This window comes from Nestor notabilis, unplaced genomic scaffold (assembly GCF_000696875.1).
Source record: "Nestor notabilis isolate BGI_N333 unplaced genomic scaffold, ASM69687v1 scaffold367, whole genome shotgun sequence".
Lineage (NCBI taxonomy): Eukaryota > Metazoa > Chordata > Aves > Psittaciformes > Psittacidae > Nestor > Nestor notabilis.
In genome coordinates this window covers 105422-113962 of record NW_009937562.1, presented here as the reverse complement: position 1 = coordinate 113962, position 8541 = coordinate 105422, and positions in this window count along the sequence as shown.

Here is an 8541-nt window from a genome sequence, read left to right as displayed (position 1 = left end):
AGCCCTGCGGAGAAGGACTTGGGGCTGGTGACTGATGAGAAACTTGACATGAGGCGGCTTCAGTGTGCGCTTGCAGCCCAGAAAGCCAACCATATCCTGGGCTGTATCAAAAGAAGCATGACCGGGAAGTCAAAGGAGGTGATCCTGCCCCTCTACTCTGCTCTTGTGAGGCCTCACTTGGAGTATTGTGTCCAGTTCTGGTGTCCTCAACATAAAAAGGACATGGAGCTGTTGGAGCAAGTCCAGACGAGGACCACAAGGATGATAAGAGGGCTGGAGCACCTCCCTTATGAAGACAGGCTGAGAAAGTTGGGGCTGTTCAGCCTGGAGAAGAGGAGACTGCATGGAGACCTCACAGCAGCCTTCCAGTATCTGAAGGGAGCCTATAAGGATGCTGGGGAGGGAATCTTCGTTGGGGACTGTAGTGGTAGGACAAGGGGTAATGGCTTTAAACTTAAATAGGGGAATTTAGATTAGCTATAAGAAAGAAGTTCTTCACAGTGAGGGTGGTGAGGGACTGGAATGGGTTGCCCAAGGAAGTTGTGAATGCTCCAACCCTGGCGACATTCAAGGCCAGATTGGACAGAGTCTTGGAAGACATAGTTTAGTGTGTGGTGTCCCTGCCCATGGCAGGGGGGTTGGAACTAGATGATTTTAAGGGTCTTTTCAACCCTAACTATTCTATGATTCTATGTTGGAATTAAAGAAAGCTGTGCTCCAGGATCACTTCCTGTGGTTTCCACACTAGGTTTTGTTATACAGTGGAGCATCCTTTGTTTGACCTTGGAAATGTTTACTTTAGCACAGACAGTTTGGTTAGAATTTGTTGTACTGTTTGTAGCTGAATCAGTTTTCACAGTAGTATTTGTAGGTGAATCATTAATCAATTTTATTTTATTGTTTTCACAGAGTGTTCTTGTTTATGCTTGAATGATCCTCAAAACTAGTTTGGTGTTACTCTTTCATTCCTGTGGAATGACAGAAAGTATTATCAGAGTTGCACTCTTTCTTAGTTCCAAGGATGAAGTGTCATCTGGAGTTTATTCCTCCAATACTGTTAAGTCAGACACAGCTAGTAGCACTAGAAGAAGCAGTTTGAGGAATTCCCATGTTAAGCTTTGTATATCAATGCAGTCTCATTAGAAGAATTCCGCAATTTGCGATTGTCAGAAGCATCCCATAAATTCATTGCCTGAGTCTCTCCATTGGCTTCAGTAAGACTTCATGTAAAAACACATTTGTATTTTTAACACAGTATGATTAAGCATTTACAACTACTGTACTTTCCTAAATTTTGTTTTACATATTCTGCCTTATTTCATACAAATAGGCATCTAATTTGAAATTTCTCTAAGTTTGGCTAGATTACATCTTTACTTTTTGGCTAGAACTAATGTTTTTTAAGGATTATTCTAGGGGTTTTTGCAGTTCATTTCTCTGTGTACTCATAGTTGAAAACATACAGACTTCAAAATCATCAGGATAAAAAGATGTTAAAAGGCTCTTTCAGTCTTGGCCATAAGTACTAGTATACAGTATCAGTGGAGTGATTCATGCTGTCATTAGTCCTTGTAATCCAACTCATGTGAAGGGAAATTATACAAGAGTTTATATAAACTAAGGGATAAAATTAATAACAGAGTATGCAGCAGACTGTATTTTACATGCTACTAAGATGCATCTCATGACATAAAGTAAATATTATGCACTTACACTTTTATGATGGAATTTATACTGGTAATTTAATGTAAACGTTCGGTAGTAAACATGTGGCTTTCAAAGCATTGTTTCTGATGAACTTCTAGCCTTTACACTTTCACTGTAATTTCTAGGCATATCTCTAATCAGAGGAATTGAAATTCCCCAAGCCTATATGCTCACTGAATCCATTTGATCATAGAAAAGTTCTGTCCCCCTGGTGTGGAATATATGGGAATTTTAGCCAGCATCACCTGTGCTGTCATGACACAGCTACTGCCTTACACTTCATGAAAGGACAGGTTCGAGCAGTGAGATCTCGCACACAATTTATTGGTATTGTTTCATCTCTGCCCATGTGTGGAGGTTACCTTCTCTTCCCCCCCCTAGATGGAGGCACCTGAAACTACTGGTACATTTCTTTGTTTCCTCTCTCTGTGAACTGCTTTGTGCCATGCTTTGGAACCTCAACCCATCGAATGTGTTGCTTCGGTATTTCACTTTATTAATCTGTTTAGGTAGCATGGAGTTCTTAAATCATATTTGATTTACAGGGATCTGAGTACAACAGCCTTTCTGGAGTATGAGAGTTTAATTTCAAGTTCCATGACATATCAGGTAGCAAGGTGCCCCAGCATGGCCTGCGTAGTAGGAACATGTCCAGTACTCTGCTTTCTCATAACTGTACAGGTGCAGGGCAGACAGAATCCCGTACGTGAAAAATAATTTTTTTCTGATTCTTCTCCTTCTATTTTTGCATATTCTCTAATGCTTAGCTGGTATCTGTGTTGCTTCCTTGAGCAAGCCTTCAGTAAACCAAGTAGGCTGTCTGGTGAGGCTGTCAGCCCTAATGCAAGTCTGCAGTGCTTGAGATGGAAGCCATAGAGTGAAACTAAGTTCTTTGGTATACCTCACTATGCTTGTTATATTTAGCTCGTGTAATAGGGAGTATGAGTTGGAAAGCATTACTTGAGATGCTTATAAATGCTGTAAATCCAAAAGATGAAAAACTAATCTAAATATGAATTCTTTTTAAGTAACATACCCAAGGGGACTTGGTTGGCTTAGTGAATTTGTACTAGCTTGTGCAGCTGTTCCTATATAGGTAGTAATCCAGTTTAATTTTACCATGATCACAGCTGATCACTTATTATGATCCAGTGATTGTTTCATGGTCTGAATGATAAGACTACAGAAGACTTTGTAACAGAAACTATTTAAAGTATCCAACTGAGCTGTGCTTTAAAAAAAAACCCAATCTATTGAGGACCATGGCCTTCCAATGGGTTTGGATGTGATGCTTCAGAATTGTTACAGGCTTCTTTTTACTTAATTACATTGGAACTTCAGTCTGAGTTTTCCCTTCTTCATTAGACAATCTTCACTGGAGAATCTACATGAGATCTCTTATGAATGACAGCAGGACAGGAAAATTATGAGCCCAGGTCAAGACTTTCAATAAACCCACACAGTCTATATGTTATACCATGTCTGAGTGAGGGGTGAATTCTAAGGCAATGATAACTCTGCTTAAAGATTTCTTTCGACTACTGTATTCATAACTGTATATTTGCATATTTTAGTCTCTGTGAAAAGGTTGAGCTCATTGTAGCCTTCCCCTTGATACGGAATATTTAATGAGGTCCTCTCTCATTTCTGCATGCTTGCCTATCTTAATGAAACTGTCAGCAACCTAAGTTATCTATGAGCTCTCTACTCTTGTCAGAGGTTCAAAAGTTAGTAACAGTCACCCAATGGCAGACCTACATTCAAAGACCTTGACAATGTCTGGTTGCCCTAGGAAACTGGCTGAAAATGAAACAAAACACAACTCCAGCTCCTGCCAAAAAAGGCTCTCAAAATCTCTATGACCTTTATTTGTTGGCTTGAGAGAAAGTCTGAAACCTGCATAAAGAATAAATTTTAAAGAATAGTACAAGTTACATAGTAGAATTTCCTGAACTATTGTGAATATGTAATACGTTTCAAAACACACACAGTTAAAAAGCACAAAGTGATGTAAAACAGAGCCAAATCCTATTCCTTACAAGAGATCTGTGTGAAAAGCACACAGCAATTGCCAGTGTGCTGAAGTGAAGAAATGCTCATTCATGCTGCAGGCTGCCAGGTATCCAGTGAGTTACAAAAGCCCACTTGTGCTAAGCACCCTACTTTCTCAAGAAAAATCCATCACAAAATTGTGTTCCCCAGCCTTGAGTTCTCTCTGCTGCCCTCCAAGTTATGAGTTTTGTCTTTGTCTCTGGGCTTCCCTTTGCTTGAAAGAAAAGTGGGTCTTAAATGAAAATCCTGTGTGATCAAAGCAGTTGCAGTTTTCAGACAAGCTGGCAGGTCAAATTAAAACTCATGTGAATACAAGGCTGCCTCTCCTTGCTAGATTTGAACTCACATGACTTAACTTGAAGTAGAGAATGCATTTTCAGTTTTGATTAAGACACAGCTGCAATAAATGGCACAAGTTGTCGCCAGCCAAATAAGAATGAGGTAAACAAGTATGAGCGTGATGTTCATAGTAATAAACTAAAATGAAAGTGTTTGCCTCTCTCTCTTGTTTAGTGTTATGTCAAAATACAGATCATGAAAGGCCACTTTTCTAATACACAGTTAATATTAAAAGAAGTAGAAGATCAAGGCCAATGCTTTGTCCTCAGTTACTGTTAGATGAAGAGCATTGGAGCAATTAGGCCAGTGACCCAGAGCAGTGTAACTTGGGTTGGAATCTGGCCCCAAGCAACTTGTTCAGGGTCATACAGTCAGTGCTTTCATCTCTGAGATCTGTTTTCTTTCTTTGCTTGTCTGGGAGACATAGGCAGTTCCACAGTCCCAGAGGCAGCTGTGCTTGTTCATTCATCAGGAGAGAAAATCCTCATGGCATAAGAAGCTTCAGTTCCCTTCCTACTCCAAAATCTGTCCTTTAGTAATCAATAGGATGCAAGTCTGCAGAAAAATGTCACTTCCCTGTGTTCCAGCAAAATAGTACTAAACTAGCACCCCTCCGAAAATACAACGCAAAATGGGTCTGAGTGCAGTGTGGAGTATGGCCAGTATTTCATAAGGAGGCAGAGACACCTGACAAGCTAGGCTTCTCCTGCCAAATGAATAAAGTGCATGTGATAAACTGATCTGCTTTTACAGTAGTCTTTCTGATGTAGTTACTTGCTTTCAAAATCTGGAATTTCGTAAAACTGAAGGTATGCATTATATGCAAATTCTAGTATACGTAAGTAGCTGTAAAGTTCATTTTAATTTTTAAATGACATTTAAATTAAGCTAGAAGATGGCTTAGAGCTTTTTACATCCCTTATTACCTTCTTTCCCTTTCAGCAGCTGAGAAATACTCATTTTAATTAAAACCTGTTTTTAAAATGCATCTTGTAGTCAACACATGCTGAGAAGAGCCACTTGCCACCCATGCACTGTAAGCTGCTGTGCTGAACAAAATGGGATCATTACTTTAATTAGTAGTAAATATTGTCATGGCTTAGTGTTTGTGGTCTACTGTAATGTCCTGTTTGATTTCAAAAGGTAGAATTGTACTAGCCTAGCTTAAATGGTCAGAGGCATAAAAACTAATGGTGTGCCAGTAACAGTTGCAGAGCAGCTGTAGCTATTTTTGTCATCCTGCAATTCTTATTCCACAGATGGTTGCAGAGAAGCTTGTTTAGCTTCAATGTGACAAGGGGTAGTAAAAAAATAAACCCACATCTTTAGTGTAAGCAGCCTAAGAGAACTTCAGTGGGAGCAGTATCTCAATATCAATTTTTTTGCACATATGAGTCACTCAGCAGACAGGATGAAGAGCACAGTGCTCATGTTTGGTGGTATTTACTCTCAGTTCAGTTTATCTGGCCAATTCGATTTACTTGGCTTTGATATTCATGGGCCTTAAAAGGAGTTCCCGCTGCTTCTCCTCGGTTGTCTACCACAAAGATTTGGTCAGGCCTTAGAGCATGTTACGATCAATAGATCTGCATATCTTAGGTAATGGGAAAAGTAGGCATGATGGCATGTCAGTTTAACCTTCTGGGCTAGGTGGTTTTTTAGTGTCTTACAGTTTTCCCGGTCCTTACTGAAGAAATGTGTACCTACCTCACAACCTTCCAGTCGCACATTTTTATCTGATAATGTTATTCTTCACTTTTCATAATTTCCCCCTGCATTTTTTAACACAGTGAAAATTAAATTCTGTGTGCATGTGTTTGTTTAGCTTCGCATTTTACTGAGATAACACTCCTCAACTTACGTGTATTAAACATGTGAAAAGGAAAGAGGAAAAATTGGGTAATAGTGGCCCAGCCTTGTGGAACACCAAGTACTTTATGGAAGCATAGAGGCATCCAGTTTTCAGAAAAATAGTCTTAAAAAAATATCCATGAAGAGTAAAGGAAACTCTAAAAAGGTATAATTGAATCAACAAAAGCTTGCGTCTATTTCCATTTTAGCACTCAGTCTATCTGAAAGTCTAGGTTTTTGCCTGCTATTGACATTCTGAAAATGTGGTTTAGTTTTGAAAGAGTACAATATAAATACTAAATACTAAGACATCAGGATACCCAATAATTAATCTTAGTGAAAGAATATGGTTAGCCTTGGCATATTAGCCATGGACCAGGTTTTTAGTCAGGGTTTTGTCTTATGGTTTGGGTTTGTGGAGATCATGTGTGCCTCCACTTTCAGCCACAGGTATGAATTGCTAGATGTTTGCAGTCAAGTTTCCAGAAGCTCTCAAGTAACTCATCTTAAATCCTGTTGATTTCTAAATCATTTAGGTACTTCTGAAGATACTACCAAGTGTTACTTAAATTTTTGCTTCAAATAAGGAGAAGTCAAAAATCAAAGGAAGAATTAGCACTGAATTGGAACAATTGGCTAACAACAGAGGGCAACTCAGTGATATGACTGAACTCTATTTTTGGTAATAAGAAAAGAGGAAACAATTATTTTGAGAAATTAATTTAATGATGCAATTTAATGCATTATTTTTAATTAAAATTAATCAAAATACAGTTATTGAATAACTTACCTTTAATTACAGTTAGCAAGATATAAATTCATCCACATTCAAGATTAAGTGGTCCTGACATGTTTGATCCTATTAGTGCTTTCAGAAAAAATAATATTGGGATAAGTGAAAAACTCTGAAGTATATTCAGAGAAATTGTTCTTGAAAGTTTATCCCTTTGAAAATATCAGTCCAGCGAATATTTATGAGTCAGTTAGATGTAGATTTTTCTGCTTTGGGAGTTCAGAAACTGGATGCCTTGTAATACTTTTCCCCTCATGTTTTTTTCCTTGTTTCTCTCTGGCAGGAATCTTGCAAATTATCTGAGGTTGCTGTTGCATCATGTGAATCATCAGAAATGATGAATGCAATTTTGGAAATAATTACAAAAGGTGGTATCAGCTAGCTCTTAACTTCTGTGACCCCCCCTCTCTAGTCTCTGAAAAGAATTTAGACTCCTCCAGGGCAGAGTTAAATATGAGAGCTAACTGCAGGTACTCAGATATATCTGATTTAGGAAACTGTCTTTCTTCACTGAGTGGTAAGTAAGCTTGAGGAGGCTTACTGCCTAAAGCTGATGTTGGTCTTAGTTATTGTTTTCTTCATTCATAGCATAGTAAGAGTATTGTGGTTTCCACAGCAGTATATCATATCAGTATTGCAGATGAACATCATTGCAAGTCATATATACATAAAATCTTTTGGACAGTAGCCTTTGCTTTTGAGTTAGAGGATGCATGTTTTGTATAAAATTTATTCCAGGTATAATTTCACAGACATCTGTGGTCTTATTGCAGGACAGAATGTTGTTCCTGCTTTTTTCTTGTTACTGAATTTGTTGTCATTTTTAAGAAGCAAAGAAGTGTTTGGGGTTTATTATCTTTAACTTTAAAGCAGTGCATACAGCCCAAGAAATCCACTCTTGAGAATTTTGTATCTAAGCCAAAATTTATATTCCACAGTAATGTTATAACAGGACTATTTGGTGTTGTCTTACTAGTTATAGTAACCTTCTCTGTATGGATATACTTAATTTCCTGTTGAACTTAATGTTGCATTCAGTGTCCAGTGAGAGAATGCTTGAGCTCTAAACCAAAGCCCTGCAGTTCTGATGGCATAATCATATTCCAAAATATGCCAGTGTAACTCTTTATTTGCTACTACTATCTGCCAGGTTTGACACACTTGCATTGTGCATTCCTATTGATGTTTGAGAAAACTGAGACCCTGAAGTCCCATCTGCACAAGATCTCAGAATACATGATAGTCAACTGCTTTTTCTAAGGGCAAATGAGAATCGCAGTTAGTATTCAAGCAAATGGTGAAACTTCAAGACTATGCTGAACACTTTCATTTCGTTATGCTCCGTCCTTCAGTTGCTATACCACATGTCCTGTCAGGTAGCAACCGAGTGTCAGAGACATCTTTGTGAAATGAGAGGCTGCTTGCAGAACAGGGTTTCAGTGCTGTAACTGACAGCAGGCAGTGAGAAACGAGGCTTGGGATAGAACAGGGCACTGCTCAGTGGGAGCTAAGAGCCTGCACATTCCTTGCTGTCAGTGTCAGGACTGAGATATTGGGCTGCTCCTGATTTGAATCATGGGACCAATTGTAGAGTGCATTTGTTCTTCATGTGAGATGGAGGAAGAATTGAGTCCTTTCCATAAGGCTGAGAGAAGTTCTTTAATACAGAAACTAGACAATCTAGAGATTGATCAGTGCTTTACATAGGCATAGTTCTGAGGTACCCTCTCTGCTGAAAGAGATGGCTGTAGTAAAGGCACAATTGTGCTCTCAGAGAACAGTTGTGTTCTCTCTGTTTT